The following is a 19,441-nucleotide window of genomic DNA, read 5'->3' as shown; positions in this document are numbered from 1 at the left end:
TAACACAGACGGTGTCCCAAAGGTCCAAACACCAGTTTGTTGGCAAGAAACACAGCCAGTTGTGAATGTTTAAATTGTAACGTTCATTTGACATATCTCTTCTGATGACATTTAGATGCATACTGGACTTTGTGTACATGAATGGAGAAAGGAAATAACTGGTCAGAATAACATGCAGTGCTTTTATAAAAAACTTTTTAAAGTGTTTCATGTAGAGAGAAAAACGAGTGGCTGAAATATCAGAAACATTAAAAGTGCAATGTGCACATATGGAAAGAAAATTGCTTTCATGTGGAACGCATTGAGATGTCAAACTGCCTGTGGAATATAAAACCTCTTGAAAGGATCGATTTTTCCTCACCTGCTGCGCTGGAGGTTTTATCATGGCTTCTAAGTGAAGAGGCTTTGTTCAGGGTGGAGTGAGTCTTTGATAACCAAGATTGCTGTTGTTTTGGCCCTCGATTAAGCAATGGCATTACACAATGTCAGGTCTTTCTCAGTCAAGTGCAAAGAATGAAGTAGAGGGCAAGGACTTGAACATGCACATGTCTTCGCCTGAATACAGACAATTTACCTGAAAAACGATTGCCTCAAAGGTTTGTTCCAAAATTGCTTCCCTAATGCATTAGCTAACAGTCAGCACAAGTGTGAATGTTGAAGATTCATTCAAGCATCAGTCTGTATTGTGTACAAAGGAAGCGAACAGAAATGTATGAGAAAGTACAACCTCCACTGACAAGCTTCTGTTGTTTAAATGTTAATGGATTATGTGACTAGAACAAGTCTGCTCCTTCTCTCAGCCTATATTGAAACTGCTGCCCGCACTACAAGTACACAAGGTGCAATGAACTTGCTATCAGAATGATCTCAGTAAGTCAAAAAGGATAGGCTCAGAAGTCTTGATTTTATAAAGTAAGCAGGATCTTAACATTTACTCCTTGCTAAGAGAACTAGCTAGCCTAACTTGGGATAACAGCCAACACACATTGTCACAGATGGGGGAAAGGATAGAAATGTGAAAGGTCAGTTTAGTTAGCAGGGTCCTGATTCTTGATTTGATCAAGAGGTATTCAATGCAAGTTCATAAGCACACTTTAGTGGCAAAGTAGCAATGTTTTCACTTGCACAGGGACGTGAACCCTACACCCTCAGAGTAAAAGTCTGCTTTTGTTCCAAAATTGCTTCCCTGATGCATTAGCTAACAGTCAGCACAAGTGTGAATGTTGAAGATTCATTCAAGCATCTCTAGGGCACAGCCTGTAGTGTGTACAAAAGGAAGCGAACAGAAAGATATGAGAAAGTACATCCTGTTTTCACTTGCACGTGAACCCTACACCCTCAGAGTAAAAGTCTGCTGCGCTACCATCCGAGTAATGCTGCACAGCACAAGCAGAGTATGGGAACTTCACCCAGATAGGGACTCAAACCCTCGCACATAGAGGCAACAATACTAACAACCCACTCCGCTGAAGGATACATAGGCTGTATGCTATCTTAAATATATTAATGATAGTAAATAAATTGTTGTCTGACTGATCTACTTTGATATTCTAAAACAGGATGAAGGCAAAATGAGGAAATAATTTTATTTGCAAAAGGCAAAACAAGGATAAAAAAAATATTCAGTGAAGAAAGCAGCAGGATTACCAACATCTCTAACTGGCATCAGACGGCCATCCATACAACTTGGGCATTTGTGGGGATTAAATTCAGTGGAGAAAAATAAGGGATGGGTGCAGGTGATAATTCAGAGTGGTTGGCACGGGCTAAGAGAATGAGTGCTGTGATTGGTGGGTGTGGTCTGAGCAATATCTGGCTGGGTGTATGATATTGCATAAATGATGGGTCAGTTAAAGGAGGCATTTTTTGAGAGTGCACAGACAACATGGTCAGAAAGGCTCCTGTTTGAGTTCTCACTGTTCATTTTATTACCTATTTAAGAAATTATGTAGCAAGCAGAGTGCCAGGAATAAATATTAATAAAGGAGGAAATTAGTCAAATAACTGCAACACAAAGGCATAGTAGTCTTTATTTCTGCTGCTTTTCTCTGGGTAAAAACAGATTCATCTTTGGCTCATTATCATTTAAAGGAACAGACACTGAACAAGGCTATTTAGAAAAGGGTGGAGTGGTGCTTGATCCTTGTGGTATTTTAATCCAAGGATGTCACATACGTTTTATTTAGACCTCATGGAACTGTGTTAACTTGTTTTAAAGGGGGTATAGTAGGTGCCCTTTAACTTGCACCATTTTATTGTTTTGACAATATACAGCTTACATAGAATTGTTATTAGCATGAGCTTGTGGATGTTCATGAAATAAATCAGTTCACAGAAATAAATTTCATCCTGTGTGTTGGTGTCATGGTCTCTTACAATGTCTGCAATTTTATCGATATCTACCATCATTTGCTTTTGTTCCGCACCCCAGTACAGCTCTGCTAATGATACACAATCTGAGAAATCTCTAATCTGTAAAGCGCTCACTAAAATACGGAAGTATGGTTTACAAAATGTTGAAAGTTAATCTGTTGGCAGGTGTTCTAGCTGCTGCCTGCACTGTCTTGGTGCAGCAATGAGGAGTGATGTCAGCAGTACAGTGCTGGCACTATGCAAATTGTTGTGTGCCTGTAATCTGCCTGTCTGAGCAGTACATTCTTGTTAGTGTGGACCCTCTAGGAACAGTAGTAAGGTTTGGGGAGGGTTGTATCTGTATGTGTAGTGACAGATATAGGGGATGTGTGCAGTTTTCTTGCCATACTTATATCCGGCCAAAAATTGCAGTTTAAGTTTCTGTGCCACCTAAAACATCCTAATACATATGTTAAGATGTAATTTGTTGATATTTTGTGGATTTATTTTTAAATTTAATCCTCCTACAGTATGGAACTATCCACGGATTAGAGACTTTTTTTTACCAATAAAACACAGGTGGTGAGAATAGGGGACCATACATCATCTCCACTCACCCAGAATACAGGTTTGCTCGAGGGCTGGGTGCCCCTTTAGTTCTGCCTGAATTGTTCTCCCTGTGTGTACGAGACATTACATTAACAGCTCTTTCCATGTGTTAGTGACACTAGCATTCCCACTTTTCTTGAATGATCCCAGATGGTAAAAAAAGAGCTTTGACTCTTGCAAACTTCATCTTTTTTTTTGAACAAAAAGAAAGATGAATAACTCGCTTTATGGCCTGTTTCCTCACATGCATACCAAAGCCAGTATGCATCCAAATGTCATCCGTATAGTAGGAGTGCAGACTTTGAAAAATGTTGGTGTCATGAGGAAACTAACGCTTTGTCCCTGGTGGTCTAGTGGCTAGGATTCGGCGCTCTCACCGCCGCGGCCCGGGTTCGATTCCCGGTCGGGGAATGATCTATGTTTTTCCTACCTTAAAATGGAAAATTACACGTGAAAACATCAACTTCCTTCGAGTCGGATTTGAACCAACGGCCTAAGGATAACTGCTTTAACTTCTACAGTCCTCCGCTCTACCACCTGAGCTATCGAAGGTAACACAGACGGTGTCCCAAAGGTCCAAACACCAGTTTGTTGGCAAGAAACACAGCCAGTTGTGAATGTTTAAATTGTAACGTTCATTTGACATATCTCTTCTGATGACATTTAGATGCATACTGGACTTTGTGTACATGAATGGAGAAAGGAAATAACTGGTCAGAATAACATGCAGTGCTTTTATAAAAAACTTTTTAAAGTGTTTCATGTAGAGAGAAAAACGAGTGGCTGAAATATCAGAAACATTAAAAGTGCAATGTGCACATATGGAAAGAAAATTGCTTTCATGTGGAACGCATTGAGATGTCAAACTGCCTGTGGAATATAAAACCTCTTGAAAGGATCGATTTTTCCTCACCTGCTGCGCTGGAGGTTTTATCATGGCTTCTAAGTGAAGAGGCTTTGTTCAGGGTGGAGTGAGTCTTTGATAACCAAGATTGCTGTTGTTTTGGCCCTCGATTAAGCAATGGCATTACGCAATGTCAGGTCTTTCTCAGTCAAGTGCAAAGAATGAAGTAGAGGGCAAGGACTTGAACATGCACATGTCTTCGCCTGAATACAGACAATTTACCTGAAAAACGATTGCCTCAAAGGTTTGTTCCAAAATTGCTTCCCTAATGCATTAGCTAACAGTCAGCACAAGTGTGAATGTTGAAGATTCATTCAAGCATCAGTCTGTATTGTGTACAAAGGAAGCGAACAGAAATGTATGAGAAAGTACAACCTCCACTGACAAGCTTCTGTTGTTTAAATGTTAAAGGATTATGTGACTAGAACAAGTCTGCTCCTTCTCTCAGCCTATATTGAAACTGCTGCCCGCACTACAAGTACACAAGGTGCAATGAACTTGCTATCAGAATGATCTCAGTAAGTCAAAAAGGATAGGCTCAGAAGTCTTGATTTTATAAAGTAAGCAGGATCTTAACATTTACTCCTTGCTAAGAGAACTAGCTAGCCTAACTTGGGATAACAGCCAACACACATTGTCACAGATGGGGGAAAGGATAGAAATGTGAAAGGTCAGTTTAGTTAGCAGGGTCCTGATTCTTGATTTGATCAAGAGGTATTCAATGCAAGTTCATAAGCACACTTTAGTGGCAAAGTAGCAATGTTTTCACTTGCACAGGGACGTGAACCCTACACCCTCAGAGTAAAAGTCTGCTTTTGTTCCAAAATTGCTTCCCTGATGCATTAGCTAACAGTCAGCACAAGTGTGAATGTTGAAGATTCATTCAAGCTTCTCTAGGGCACAGCCTGTAGTGTGTACAAAAGGAAGCGAACAGAAAGATATGAGAAAGTACATCCTGTTTTCACTTGCACGTGAACCCTACACCCTCAGAGTAAAAGTCTGCTGCGCTACCATCCGAGTAATGCTGCACAGCACAAGCAGAGTATGGGAACTTCACCCAGATAGGGACTCAAACCCTCGCACATAGAGGCAACAATACTAACAACCCACTCCGCTGAAGGATACATAGGCTGTATGCTATCTTAAATATATTAATGATAGTAAATAAATTGTTGTCTGACTGATCTACTTTGATATTCTAAAACAGGATGAAGGCAAAATGAGGAAATAATTTTATTTGCAAAAGGCAAAACAAGGATAAAAAAAATATTCAGTGAAGAAAGCAGCAGGATTACCAACATCTCTAACTGGCATCAGACGGCCATCCATACAACTTGGGCATTTGTGGGGATTAAATTCAGTGGAGAAAAATAAGGGATGGGTGCAGGTGATAATTCAGAGTGGTTGGCACGGGCTAAGAGAATGAGTGCTGTGATTGGTGGGTGTGGTCTGAGCAATATCTGGCTGGGTGTATGATATTGCATAAATGATGGGTCAGTTAAAGGAGGCATTTTTTGAGAGTGCACAGACAACATGGTCAGAAAGGCTCCTGTTTGAGTTCTCACTGTTCATTTTATTACCTATTTAAGAAATTATGTAGCAAGCAGAGTGCCAGGAATAAATATTAGTAAAGGAGGAAATTAGTCAAATAACTGCAACACAAAGGCATAGTAGTCTTTATTTCTGCTGCTTTTCTCTGGGTAAAAACAGATTCATCTTTGGCTCATTATCATTTAAAGGAACAGACACTGAACAAGGCTATTTAGAAAAGGGTGGAGTGGTGCTTGATCCTTGTGGTATTTTAATCCAAGGATGTCACATACATTTTATTTAGACCTCATGGAACTGTGTTAACTTGTTTTAAAGGGGGTATAGTAGGTGCCCTTTAACTTGCACCATTTTATTGTTTTGACAATATACAGCTTACATAGAATTGTTATTAGCATGAGCTTGTGGATGTTCATGAAATAAATCAGTTCACAGAAATAAATTTCATCCTGTGTGTTGGTGTCATGGTCTCTTACAATGTCTGCAATTTTATCGATATCTACCATCATTTGCTTTTGTTCCGCACCCCAGTACAGCTCTGCTAATGATACACAATCTGAGAAATCTCTAATCTGTAAAGCGCTCACTAAAATACGGAAGTATGGTTTACAAAATGTTGAAAGTTAATCTGTTGGCAGGTGTTCTAGCTGCTGCCTGCACTGTCTTGGTGCAGCAATGAGGAGTGATGTCAGCAGTACAGTGCTGGCACTATGCAAATTGTTGTGTGCCTGTAATCTGCCTGTCTGAGCAGTACATTCTTGTTAGTGTGGACCCTCTAGGAACAGTAGTAAGGTTTGGGGAGGGTTGTATCTGTATGTGTAGTGACAGATATAGGGGATGTGTGCAGTTTTCTTGCCATACTTATATCCGGCCAAAAATTGCAGTTTAAGTTTCTGTGCCACCTAAAACATCCTAATACATATGTTAAGATGTAATTTGTTGATATTTTGTGGATTTATTTTTAAATTTAATCCTCCTACAGTATGGAACTATCCACGGATTAGAGACTTTTTTTTACCAATAAAACACAGGTGGTGAGAATAGGGGACCATACATCATCTCCACTCACCCAGAATACAGGTTTGCTCGAGGGCTGGGTGCCCCTTTAGTTCTGCCTGAATTGTTCTCCCTGTGTGTACGAGACATTACATTAACAGCTCTTTCCATGTGTTAGTGACACTAGCATTCCCACTTTTCTTGAATGATCCCAGATGGTAAAAAAAGAGCTTTGACTCTTGCAAACTTCATCTTTTTTTTTGAACAAAAAGAAAGATGAATAACTCGCTTTATGGCCTGTTTCCTCACATGCATACCAAAGCCAGTATGCATCCAAATGTCATCCGTATAGTAGGAGTGCAGACTTTGAAAAATGTTGGTGTCATGAGGAAACTAACGCTTTGTCCCTTGTGGTCTAGTGGCTAGGATTCGGCGCTCTCACCGCCGCGGCCGGGGTTCGATTCCCGGTCGGGAAATGATCTATGTTTTTCCTACCTTAAAATGGAAAATTACACGTGAAAACATCAACTTCCTTCGAGTCGGATTTGAACCAACGGCCTAAGGATAACTGCTTTAACTTCTACAGTCCTCCGCTCTACCACCTGAGCTATCGAAGGTAACACAGACGGTGTCCCAAAGGTCCAAACACCAGTTTGTTGGCAAGAAACACAGCCAGTTGTGAATGTTTAAATTGTAACGTTCATTTGACATATCTCTTCTGATGACATTTAGATGCATACTGGACTTTGTGTACATGAATGGAGAAAGGAAATAACTGGTCAGAATAACATGCAGTGCTTTTATAAAAAACTTTTTAAAGTGTTTCATGTAGAGAGAAAAACGAGTGGCTGAAATATCAGAAACATTAAAAGTGCAATGTGCACATATGGAAAGAAAATTGCTTTCATGTGGAACGCATTGAGATGTCAAACTGCCTGTGGAATATAAAACCTCTTGAAAGGATCGATTTTTCCTCACCTGCTGCGCTGGAGGTTTTATCATGGCTTCTAAGTGAAGAGGCTTTGTTCAGGGTGGAGTGAGTCTTTGATAACCAAGATTGCTGTTGTTTTGGCCCTCGATTAAGCAATGGCATTACGCAATGTCAGGTCTTTCTCAGTCAAGTGCAAAGAATGAAGTAGAGGGCAAGGACTTGAACATGCACATGTCTTCGCCTGAATACAGACAATTTACCTGAAAAACGATTGCCTCAAAGGTTTGTTCCAAAATTGCTTCCCTAATGCATTAGCTAACAGTCAGCACAAGTGTGAATGTTGAAGATTCATTCAAGCATCAGTCTGTATTGTGTACAAAGGAAGCGAACAGAAATGTATGAGAAAGTACAACCTCCACTGACAAGCTTCTGTTGTTTAAATGTTAATGGATTATGTGACTAGAACAAGTCTGCTCCTTCTCTCAGCCTATATTGAAACTGCTGCCCGCACTACAAGTACACAAGGTGCAATGAACTTGCTATCAGAATGATCTCAGTAAGTCAAAAAGGATAGGCTCAGAAGTCTTGATTTTATAAAGTAAGCAGGATCTTAACATTTACTCCTTGCTAAGAGAACTAGCTAGCCTAACTTGGGATAACAGCCAACACACATTGTCACAGATGGGGGAAAGGATAGAAATGTGAAAGGTCAGTTTAGTTAGCAGGGTCCTGATTCTTGATTTGATCAAGAGGTATTCAATGCAAGTTCATAAGCACACTTTAGTGGCAAAGTAGCAATGTTTTCACTTGCACAGGGACGTGAACCCTACACCCTCAGAGTAAAAGTCTGCTTTTGTTCCAAAATTGCTTCCCTGATGCATTAGCTAACAGTCAGCACAAGTGTGAATGTTGAAGATTCATTCAAGCATCTCTAGGGCACAGCCTGTAGTGTGTACAAAAGGAAGCGAACAGAAAGATATGAGAAAGTACATCCTGTTTTCACTTGCACGTGAACCCTACACCCTCAGAGTAAAAGTCTGCTGCGCTACCATCCGAGTAATGCTGCACAGCACAAGCAGAGTATGGGAACTTCACCCAGATAGGGACTCAAACCCTCGCACATAGAGGCAACAATACTAACAACCCACTCCGCTGAAGGATACATAGGCTGTATGCTATCTTAAATATATTAATGATAGTAAATAAACTGTTGTCTGACATCTACTTTGATATTCTAAAACAGGATGAAGGCAAAATGAGGAAATAATTTTATTTGCAAAAGGCAAAACAAGGATAAAAAAAATATTCAGTGAAGAAAGCAGCAGGATTACCAACATCTCTAACTGGCATCAGACGGCCATCCATACAACTTGGGCATTTGTGGGGATTAAATTCAGTGGAGAAAAATAAGGGATGGGTGCAGGTGATAATTCAGAGTGGTTGGCACGGGCTAAGAGAATGAGTGCTGTGATTGGTGGGTGTGGTCTGAGCAATATCTGGCTGGGTGTATGATATTGCATAAATGATGGGTCAGTTAAAGGAGGCATTTTTTGAGAGTGCACAGACAACATGGTCAGAAAGGCTCCTGTTTGAGTTCTCACTGTTCATTTTATTACCTATTTAAGAAATTATGTAGCAAGCAGAGTGCCAGGAATAAATATTAGTAAAGGAGGAAATTAGTCAAATAACTGCAACACAAAGGCATAGTAGTCTTTATTTCTGCTGCTTTTCTCTGGGTAAAAACAGATTCATCTTTGGCTCATTATCATTTAAAGGAACAGACACTGAACAAGGCTATTTAGAAAAGGGTGGAGTGGTGCTTGATCCTTGTGGTATTTTAATCCAAGGATGTCACATACGTTTTATTTAGACCTCATGGAACTGTGTTAACTTGTTTTAAAGGGGGTATAGTAGGTGCCCTTTAACTTGCACCATTTTATTGTTTTGACAATATACAGCTTACATAGAATTGTTATTAGCATGAGCTTGTGGATGTTCATGAAATAAATCAGTTCACAGAAATAAATTTCATCCTGTGTGTTGGTGTCATGGTCTCTTACAATGTCTGCAATTTTATCGATATCTACCATCATTTGCTTTTGTTCCGCACCCCAGTACAGCTCTGCTAATGATACACAATCTGAGAAATCTCTAATCTGTAAAGCGCTCACTAAAATACGGAAGTATGGTTTACAAAATGTTGAAAGTTAATCTGTTGGCAGGTGTTCTAGCTGCTGCCTGCACTGTCTTGGTGCAGCAATGAGGAGTGATGTCAGCAGTACAGTGCTGGCACTATGCAAATTGTTGTGTGCCTGTAATCTGCCTGTCTGAGCAGTACATTCTTGTTAGTGTGGACCCTCTAGGAACAGTAGTAAGGTTTGGGGAGGGTTGTATCTGTATGTGTAGTGACAGATATAGGGGATGTGTGCAGTTTTCTTGCCATACTTATATCCGGCCAAAAATTGCAGTTTAAGTTTCTGTGCCACCTAAAACATCCTAATACATATGTTAAGATGTAATTTGTTGATATTTTGTGGATTTATTTTTAAATTTAATCCTCCTACAGTATGGAACTATCCACGGATTAGAGACTTTTTTTTACCAATAAAACACAGGTGGTGAGAATAGGGGACCATACATCATCTCCACTCACCCAGAATACAGGTTTGCTCGAGGGCTGGGTGCCCCTTTAGTTCTGCCTGAATTGTTCTCCCTGTGTGTACGAGACATTACATTAACAGCTCTTTCCATGTGTTAGTGACACTAGCATTCCCACTTTTCTTGAATGATCCCAGATGGTAAAAAAAGAGCTTTGACTCTTGCAAACTTCATCTTTTTTTTTGAACAAAAAGAAAGATGAATAACTCGCTTTATGGCCTGTTTCCTCACATGCATACCAAAGCCAGTATGCATCCAAATGTCATCCGTATAGTAGGAGTGCAGACTTTGAAAAATGTTGGTGTCATGAGGAAACTAACGCTTTGTCCCTGGTGGTCTAGTGGCTAGGATTCGGCGCTCTCACCGCCGCGGCCCGGGTTCGATTCCCGGTCGGGGAATGATCTATGTTTTTCCTACCTTAAAATGGAAAATTACACGTGAAAACATCAACTTCCTTCGAGTCGGATTTGAACCAACGGCCTAAGGATAACTGCTTTAACTTCTACAGTCCTCCGCTCTACCACCTGAGCTATCGAAGGTAACACAGACGGTGTCCCAAAGGTCCAAACACCAGTTTGTTGGCAAGAAACACAGCCAGTTGTGAATGTTTAAATTGTAACGTTCATTTGACATATCTCTTCTGATGACATTTAGATGCATACTGGACTTTGTGTACATGAATGGAGAAAGGAAATAACTGGTCAGAATAACATGCAGTGCTTTTATAAAAAACTTTTTAAAGTGTTTCATGTAGAGAGAAAAACGAGTGGCTGAAATATCAGAAACATTAAAAGTGCAATGTGCACATATGGAAAGAAAATTGCTTTCATGTGGAACGCATTGAGATGTCAAACTGCCTGTGGAATATAAAACCTCTTGAAAGGATCGATTTTTCCTCACCTGCTGCGCTGGAGGTTTTATCATGGCTTCTAAGTGAAGAGGCTTTGTTCAGGGTGGAGTGAGTCTTTGATAACCAAGATTGCTGTTGTTTTGGCCCTCGATTAAGCAATGGCATTACGCAATGTCAGGTCTTTCTCAGTCAAGTGCAAAGAATGAAGTAGAGGGCAAGGACTTGAACATGCACATGTCTTCGCCTGAATACAGACAATTTACCTGAAAAACGATTGCCTCAAAGGTTTGTTCCAAAATTGCTTCCCTAATGCATTAGCTAACAGTCAGCACAAGTGTGAATGTTGAAGATTCATTCAAGCATCAGTCTGTATTGTGTACAAAGGAAGCGAACAGAAATGTATGAGAAAGTACAACCTCCACTGACAAGCTTCTGTTGTTTAAATGTTAAAGGATTATGTGACTAGAACAAGTCTGCTCCTTCTCTCAGCCTATATTGAAACTGCTGCCCGCACTACAAGTACACAAGGTGCAATGAACTTGCTATCAGAATGATCTCAGTAAGTCAAAAAGGATAGGCTCAGAAGTCTTGATTTTATAAAGTAAGCAGGATCTTAACATTTACTCCTTGCTAAGAGAACTAGCTAGCCTAACTTGGGATAACAGCCAACACACATTGTCACAGATGGGGGAAAGGATAGAAATGTGAAAGGTCAGTTTAGTTAGCAGGGTCCTGATTCTTGATTTGATCAAGAGGTATTCAATGCAAGTTCATAAGCACACTTTAGTGGCAAAGTAGCAATGTTTTCACTTGCACAGGGACGTGAACCCTACACCCTCAGAGTAAAAGTCTGCTTTTGTTCCAAAATTGCTTCCCTGATGCATTAGCTAACAGTCAGCACAAGTGTGAATGTTGAAGATTCATTCAAGCTTCTCTAGGGCACAGCCTGTAGTGTGTACAAAAGGAAGCGAACAGAAAGATATGAGAAAGTACATCCTGTTTTCACTTGCACGTGAACCCTACACCCTCAGAGTAAAAGTCTGCTGCGCTACCATCCGAGTAATGCTGCACAGCACAAGCAGAGTATGGGAACTTCACCCAGATAGGGACTCAAACCCTCGCACATAGAGGCAACAATACTAACAACCCACTCCGCTGAAGGATACATAGGCTGTATGCTATCTTAAATATATTAATGATAGTAAATAAATTGTTGTCTGACTGATCTACTTTGATATTCTAAAACAGGATGAAGGCAAAATGAGGAAATAATTTTATTTGCAAAAGGCAAAACAAGGATAAAAAAAATATTCAGTGAAGAAAGCAGCAGGATTACCAACATCTCTAACTGGCATCAGACGGCCATCCATACAACTTGGGCATTTGTGGGGATTAAATTCAGTGGAGAAAAATAAGGGATGGGTGCAGGTGATAATTCAGAGTGGTTGGCACGGGCTAAGAGAATGAGTGCTGTGATTGGTGGGTGTGGTCTGAGCAATATCTGGCTGGGTGTATGATATTGCATAAATGATGGGTCAGTTAAAGGAGGCATTTTTTGAGAGTGCACAGACAACATGGTCAGAAAGGCTCCTGTTTGAGTTCTCACTGTTCATTTTATTACCTATTTAAGAAATTATGTAGCAAGCAGAGTGCCAGGAATAAATATTAGTAAAGGAGGAAATTAGTCAAATAACTGCAACACAAAGGCATAGTAGTCTTTATTTCTGCTGCTTTTCTCTGGGTAAAAACAGATTCATCTTTGGCTCATTATCATTTAAAGGAACAGACACTGAACAAGGCTATTTAGAAAAGGGTGGAGTGGTGCTTGATCCTTGTGGTATTTTAATCCAAGGATGTCACATACATTTTATTTAGACCTCATGGAACTGTGTTAACTTGTTTTAAAGGGGGTATAGTAGGTGCCCTTTAACTTGCACCATTTTATTGTTTTGACAATATACAGCTTACATAGAATTGTTATTAGCATGAGCTTGTGGATGTTCATGAAATAAATCAGTTCACAGAAATAAATTTCATCCTGTGTGTTGGTGTCATGGTCTCTTACAATGTCTGCAATTTTATCGATATCTACCATCATTTGCTTTTGTTCCGCACCCCAGTACAGCTCTGCTAATGATACACAATCTGAGAAATCTCTAATCTGTAAAGCGCTCACTAAAATACGGAAGTATGGTTTACAAAATGTTGAAAGTTAATCTGTTGGCAGGTGTTCTAGCTGCTGCCTGCACTGTCTTGGTGCAGCAATGAGGAGTGATGTCAGCAGTACAGTGCTGGCACTATGCAAATTGTTGTGTGCCTGTAATCTGCCTGTCTGAGCAGTACATTCTTGTTAGTGTGGACCCTCTAGGAACAGTAGTAAGGTTTGGGGAGGGTTGTATCTGTATGTGTAGTGACAGATATAGGGGATGTGTGCAGTTTTCTTGCCATACTTATATCCGGCCAAAAATTGCAGTTTAAGTTTCTGTGCCACCTAAAACATCCTAATACATATGTTAAGATGTAATTTGTTGATATTTTGTGGATTTATTTTTAAATTTAATCCTCCTACAGTATGGAACTATCCACGGATTAGAGACTTTTTTTTACCAATAAAACACAGGTGGTGAGAATAGGGGACCATACATCATCTCCACTCACCCAGAATACAGGTTTGCTCGAGGGCTGGGTGCCCCTTTAGTTCTGCCTGAATTGTTCTCCCTGTGTGTACGAGACATTACATTAACAGCTCTTTCCATGTGTTAGTGACACTAGCATTCCCACTTTTCTTGAATGATCCCAGATGGTAAAAAAAGAGCTTTGACTCTTGCAAACTTCATCTTTTTTTTTGAACAAAAAGAAAGATGAATAACTCGCTTTATGGCCTGTTTCCTCACATGCATACCAAAGCCAGTATGCATCCAAATGTCATCCGTATAGTAGGAGTGCAGACTTTGAAAAATGTTGGTGTCATGAGGAAACTAACGCTTTGTCCCTGGTGGTCTAGTGGCTAGGATTCGGCGCTCTCACCGCCGCGGCCCGGGTTCGATTCCCGGTCAGGGAATGATCTATGTTTTTCCTACCTTAAAATGGAAAATTACACGTGAAAACATCAACTTCCTTCGAGTCGGATTTGAACCAACGGCCTAAGGATAACTGCTTTAACTTCTACAGTCCTCCGCTCTACCACCTGAGCTATCGAAGGTAACACAGACGGTGTCCCAAAGGTCCAAACACCAGTTTGTTGGCAAGAAACACAGCCAGTTGTGAATGTTTAAATTGTAACGTTCATTTGACATATCTCTTCTGATGACATTTAGATGCATACTGGACTTTGTGTACATGAATGGAGAAAGGAAATAACTGGTCAGAATAACATGCAGTGCTTTTATAAAAAACTTTTTAAAGTGTTTCATGTAGAGAGAAAAACGAGTGGCTGAAATATCAGAAACATTAAAAGTGCAATGTGCACATATGGAAAGAAAATTGCTTTCATGTGGAACGCATTGAGATGTCAAACTGCCTGTGGAATATAAAACCTCTTGAAAGGATCGATTTTTCCTCACCTGCTGCGCTGGAGGTTTTATCATGGCTTCTAAGTGAAGAGGCTTTGTTCAGGGTGGAGTGAGTCTTTGATAACCAAGATTGCTGTTGTTTTGGCCCTCGATTAAGCAATGGCATTACGCAATGTCAGGTCTTTCTCAGTCAAGTGCAAAGAATGAAGTAGAGGGCAAGGACTTGAACATGCACATGTCTTCGCCTGAATACAGACAATTTACCTGAAAAACGATTGCCTCAAAGGTTTGTTCCAAAATTGCTTCCCTAATGCATTAGCTAACAGTCAGCACAAGTGTGAATGTTGAAGATTCATTCAAGCATCAGTCTGTATTGTGTACAAAGGAAGCGAACAGAAATGTATGAGAAAGTACAACCTCCACTGACAAGCTTCTGTTGTTTAAATGTTAATGGATTATGTGACTAGAACAAGTCTGCTCCTTCTCTCAGCCTATATTGAAACTGCTGCCCGCACTACAAGTACACAAGGTGCAATGAACTTGCTATCAGAATGATCTCAGTAAGTCAAAAAGGATAGGCTCAGAAGTCTTGATTTTATAAAGTAAGCAGGATCTTAACATTTACTCCTTGCTAAGAGAACTAGCTAGCCTAACTTGGGATAACAGCCAACACACATTGTCACAGATGGGGGAAAGGATAGAAATGTGAAAGGTCAGTTTAGTTAGCAGGGTCCTGATTCTTGATTTGATCAAGAGGTATTCAATGCAAGTTCATAAGCACACTTTAGTGGCAAAGTAGCAATGTTTTCACTTGCACAGGGACGTGAACCCTACACCCTCAGAGTAAAAGTCTGCTTTTGTTCCAAAATTGCTTCCCTGATGCATTAGCTAACAGTCAGCACAAGTGTGAATGTTGAAGATTCATTCAAGCATCTCTAGGGCACAGCCTGTAGTGTGTACAAAAGGAAGCGAACAGAAAGATATGAGAAAGTACATCCTGTTTTCACTTGCACGTGAACCCTACACCCTCAGAGTAAAAGTCTGCTGCGCTACCATCCGAGTAATGCTGCACAGCACAAGCAGAGTATGGGAACTTCACCCAGATAGGGACTCAAACCCTCGCACATAGAGGCAACAATACTAACAACCCACTCCGCTGAAGGATACATAGGCTGTATGCTATCTTAAATATATTAATGATAGTAAATAAATTGTTGTCTGACTGATCTACTTTGATATTCTAAAACAGGATGAAGGCAAAATGAGGAAATAATTTTATTTGCAAAAGGCAAAACAAGGATAAAAAAAATATTCAGTGAAGAAAGCAGCAGGATTACCAACATCTCTAACTGGCATCAGACGGCCATCCATACAACTTGGGCATTTGTGGGGATTAAATTCAGTGGAGAAAAATAAGGGATGGGTGCAGGTGATAATTCAGAGTGGTTGGCACGGGCTAAGAGAATGAGTGCTGTGATTGGTGGGTGTGGTCTGAGCAATATCTGGCTGGGTGTATGATATTGCATAAATGATGGGTCAGTTAAAGGAGGCATTTTTTGAGAGTGCACAGACAACATGGTCAGAAAGGCTCCTGTTTGAGTTCTCACTGTTCATTTTATTACCTATTTAAGAAATTATGTAGCAAGCAGAGTGCCAGGAATAAATATTAGTAAAGGAGGAAATTAGTCAAATAACTGCAACACAAAGGCATAGTAGTCTTTATTTCTGCTGCTTTTCTCTGAGTAAAAACAGATTCATCTTTGGCTCATTATCATTTAAAGGAACAGACACTGAACAAGGCTATTTAGAAAAGGGTGGAGTGGTGCTTGATCCTTGTGGTATTTTAATCCAAGGATGTCACATACGTTTTATTTAGACCTCATGGAACTGTGTTAACTTGTTTTAAAGGGGGTATAGTAGGTGCCCTTTAACTTGCACCATTTTATTGTTTTGACAATATACAGCTTACATAGAATTGTTATTAGCATGAGCTTGTGGATGTTCATGAAATAAATCAGTTCACAGAAATAAATTTCATCCTGTGTGTTGGTGTCATGGTCTCTTACAATGTCTGCAATTTTATCGATATCTACCATCATTTGCTTTTGTTCCGCACCCCAGTACAGCTCTGCTAATGATACACAATCTGAGAAATCTCTAATCTGTAAAGCGCTCACTAAAATACGGAAGTATGGTTTACAAAATGTTGAAAGTTAATCTGTTGGCAGGTGTTCTAGCTGCTGCCTGCACTGTCTTGGTGCAGCAATGAGGAGTGATGTCAGCAGTACAGTGCTGGCACTATGCAAATTGTTGTGTGCCTGTAATCTGCCTGTCTGAGCAGTACATTCTTGTTAGTGTGGACCCTCTAGGAACAGTAGTAAGGTTTGGGGAGGGTTGTATCTGTATGTGTAGTGACAGATATAGGGGATGTGTGCAGTTTTCTTGCCATACTTATATCCGGCCAAAAATTGCAGTTTAAGTTTCTGTGCCACCTAAAACATCCTAATACATATGTTAAGATGTAATTTGTTGATATTTTGTGGATTTATTTTTAAATTTAATCCTCCTACAGTATGGAACTATCCACGGATTAGAGACTTTTTTTTACCAATAAAACACAGGTGGTGAGAATAGGGGACCATACATCATCTCCACTCACCCAGAATACAGGTTTGCTCGAGGGCTGGGTGCCCCTTTAGTTCTGCCTGAATTGTTCTCCCTGTGTGTACGAGACATTACATTAACAGCTCTTTCCATGTGTTAGTGACACTAGCATTCCCACTTTTCTTGAATGATCCCAGATGGTAAAAAAAGAGCTTTGACTCTTGCAAACTTCATCTTTTTTTTTGAACAAAAAGAAAGATGAATAACTCGCTCTATGGCCTGTTTCCTCACATGCATACCAAAGCCAGTATGCATCCAAATGTCATCCGTATAGTAGGAGTGCAGACTTTGAAAAATGTTGGTGTCATGAGGAAACTAACGCTTTGTCCCTGGTGGTCTAGTGGCTAGGATTCGGCGCTCTCACCGCCGCGGCCCGGGTTCGATTCCCGGTCAGGGAATGATCTATGTTTTTCCTACCTTAAAATGGAAAATTACACGTGAAAACATCAACTTCCTTCGAGTCGGAGTTGAACCAACGGCCTAAGGATAACTGCTTTAACTTCTACAGTCCTCCGCTCTACCACCTGAGCTATCGAAGGTAACACAGACGGTGTCCCAAAGGTCCAAACACCAGTTTGTTGGCAAGAAACACAGCCAGTTGTGAATGTTTAAATTGTAACGTTCATTTGACATATCTCTTCTGATGACATTTAGATGCATACTGGACTTTGTGTACATGAATGGAGAAAGGAAATAACTGGTCAGAATAACATGCAGTGCTTTTATAAAAAACTTTTTAAAGTGTTTCATGTAGAGAGAAAAACGAGTGGCTGAAATATCAGAAACATTAAAAGTGCAATGTGCACATATGGAAAGAAAATTGCTTTCATGTGGAACGCATTGAGATGTCAAACTGCCTGTGGAATATAAAACCTCTTGAAAGGATCGATTTTTCCTCACCTGCTGCGCTGGAGGTTTTATCATGGCTTCTAAGTGAAGAGGCTTTGTTCAGGGTGGAGTGAGTCTTTGATAACCAAGATTGCTGTTGTTTTGGCCCTCGATTAAGCAATGGCATTACACAATGTCAGGTCTTTCTCAGTCAAGTGCAAAGAATGAAGTAGAGGGCAAGGACTTGAACATGCACATGTCTTCGCCTGAATACAGACAATTTACCTGAAAAACGATTGCCTCAAAGGTTTGTTCCAAAATTGCTTCCCTAATGCATTAGCTAACAGTCAGCACAAGTGTGAATGTTGAAGATTCATTCAAGCATCAGTCTGTATTGTGTACAAAGGAAGCGAACAGAAATGTATGAGAAAGTACAACCTCCACTGACAAGCTTCTGTTGTTTAAATGTTAATGGATTATGTGACTAGAACCAGTCTGCTCCTTCTCTCAGCCTATATTGAAACTGCTGCCCGCACTACAAGTACACAAGGTGCAATGAACTTGCTATCAGAATGATCTCAGTAAGTCAAAAAGGATAGGCTCAGAAGTCTTGATTTTATAAAGTAAGCAGGATCTTAACATTTACTCCTTGCTAAGAGAACTAGCTAGCCTAACTTGGGATAACAGCCAACACACATTGTCACAGATGGGGGAAAGGATAGAAATGTGAAAGGTCAGTTTAGTTAGCAGGGTCCTGATTCTTGATTTGATCAAGAGGTATTCAATGCAAGTTCATAAGCACACTTTAGTGGCAAAGTAGCAATGTTTTCACTTGCACAGGGACGTGAACCCTACACCCTCAGAGTAAAAGTCTGCTTTTGTTCCAAAATTGCTTCCCTGATGCATTAGCTAACAGTCAGCACAAGTGTGAATGTTGAAGATTCATTCAAGCATCTCTAGGGCACAGCCTGTAGTGTGTACAAAAGGAAGCGAACAGAAAGATATGAGAAAGTACATCCTGTTTTCACTTGCACGTGAACCCTACACCCTCAGAGTAAAAGTCTGCTGCGCTACCATCCGAGTAATGCTGCACAGCACAAGCAGAGTATGGGAACTTCACCCAGATAGGGACTCAAACCCTCGCACATAGAGGCAACAATACTAACAACCCACTCCGCTGAAGGATACATAGGCTGTATGCTATCTTAAATATATTAATGATAGTAAATAAATTGTTGTCTGACTGATCTACTTTGATATTCTAAAACAGGATGAAGGTAAAATGAGGAAATAATTTTATTTGCAAAAGGCAAAACAAGGATAAAAAAAATATTCAGTGAAGAAAGCAGCAGGATTACCAACATCTCTAACTGGCATCAGACGGCCATCCATACAACTTGGGCATTTGTGGGGATTAAATTCAGTGGAGAAAAATAAGGGATGGGTGCAGGTGATAATTCAGAGTGGTTGGCACGGGCTAAGAGAATGAGTGCTGTGATTGGTGGGTGTGGTCTGAGCAATATCTGGCTGGGTGTATGATATTGCATAAATGATGGGTCAGTTAAAGGAGGCATTTTTTGAGAGTGCAC

At 40.2% G+C, this 19,441-nt stretch overlaps 9 non-coding genes across 9 annotated transcripts; 4 read left to right on the top strand and 5 right to left on the bottom strand.

Annotated features, from left to right (window-relative positions):
• The first annotated feature begins 3,300 nt into the window (after positions 1–3,300).
• trnae-cuc (transfer RNA glutamic acid (anticodon CUC)) lies at positions 3,301–3,372 on the top strand. Its single transcript has one exon. It is a non-coding gene; the product is annotated as a tRNA-Glu (tRNA).
• Positions 3,373–3,426: 54 nt separating this feature from the next.
• Positions 3,427–3,513, bottom strand: trnay-gua (transfer RNA tyrosine (anticodon GUA)). The gene is given in 2 exon segments: positions 3,427–3,462; positions 3,477–3,513. It is a non-coding gene; the product is annotated as a tRNA-Tyr (tRNA).
• A 3,426-nt stretch (positions 3,514–6,939) lies between these two features.
• trnay-gua (transfer RNA tyrosine (anticodon GUA)) lies at positions 6,940–7,026 on the bottom strand. Its single transcript is given in 2 exon segments — positions 6,940–6,975; positions 6,990–7,026. It is a non-coding gene; the product is annotated as a tRNA-Tyr (tRNA).
• Positions 7,027–10,324: 3,298 nt separating this feature from the next.
• trnae-cuc (transfer RNA glutamic acid (anticodon CUC)) lies at positions 10,325–10,396 on the top strand. Its single transcript has one exon. It is a non-coding gene; the product is annotated as a tRNA-Glu (tRNA).
• Positions 10,397–10,450: 54 nt separating this feature from the next.
• trnay-gua (transfer RNA tyrosine (anticodon GUA)) lies at positions 10,451–10,537 on the bottom strand. The gene is given in 2 exon segments: positions 10,451–10,486; positions 10,501–10,537. It is a non-coding gene; the product is annotated as a tRNA-Tyr (tRNA).
• A 3,300-nt stretch (positions 10,538–13,837) lies between these two features.
• Positions 13,838–13,909, top strand: trnae-cuc (transfer RNA glutamic acid (anticodon CUC)). Its single transcript has one exon. It is a non-coding gene; the product is annotated as a tRNA-Glu (tRNA).
• A 54-nt stretch (positions 13,910–13,963) lies between these two features.
• trnay-gua (transfer RNA tyrosine (anticodon GUA)) lies at positions 13,964–14,050 on the bottom strand. Its single transcript is given in 2 exon segments — positions 13,964–13,999; positions 14,014–14,050. It is a non-coding gene; the product is annotated as a tRNA-Tyr (tRNA).
• A 3,300-nt stretch (positions 14,051–17,350) lies between these two features.
• trnae-cuc (transfer RNA glutamic acid (anticodon CUC)) lies at positions 17,351–17,422 on the top strand. The gene has a single exon. It is a non-coding gene; the product is annotated as a tRNA-Glu (tRNA).
• A 54-nt stretch (positions 17,423–17,476) lies between these two features.
• On the bottom strand, positions 17,477–17,563 carry trnay-gua (transfer RNA tyrosine (anticodon GUA)). Its single transcript is given in 2 exon segments — positions 17,477–17,512; positions 17,527–17,563. It is a non-coding gene; the product is annotated as a tRNA-Tyr (tRNA).
• Positions 17,564–19,441: the final 1,878 nt, after the last annotated feature.

This window comes from Electrophorus electricus, chromosome 5, assembly GCF_041902795.1.
Source record: "Electrophorus electricus isolate QZ-2024a chromosome 5, ASM4190279v1, whole genome shotgun sequence".
In the NCBI taxonomy this organism is placed as follows: domain Eukaryota; kingdom Metazoa; phylum Chordata; class Actinopteri; order Gymnotiformes; family Gymnotidae; genus Electrophorus; species Electrophorus electricus.
The sequence above is the reverse complement of the archived record's forward strand: the minus strand, read 5'-3'. Positions and strand labels throughout refer to the sequence as shown.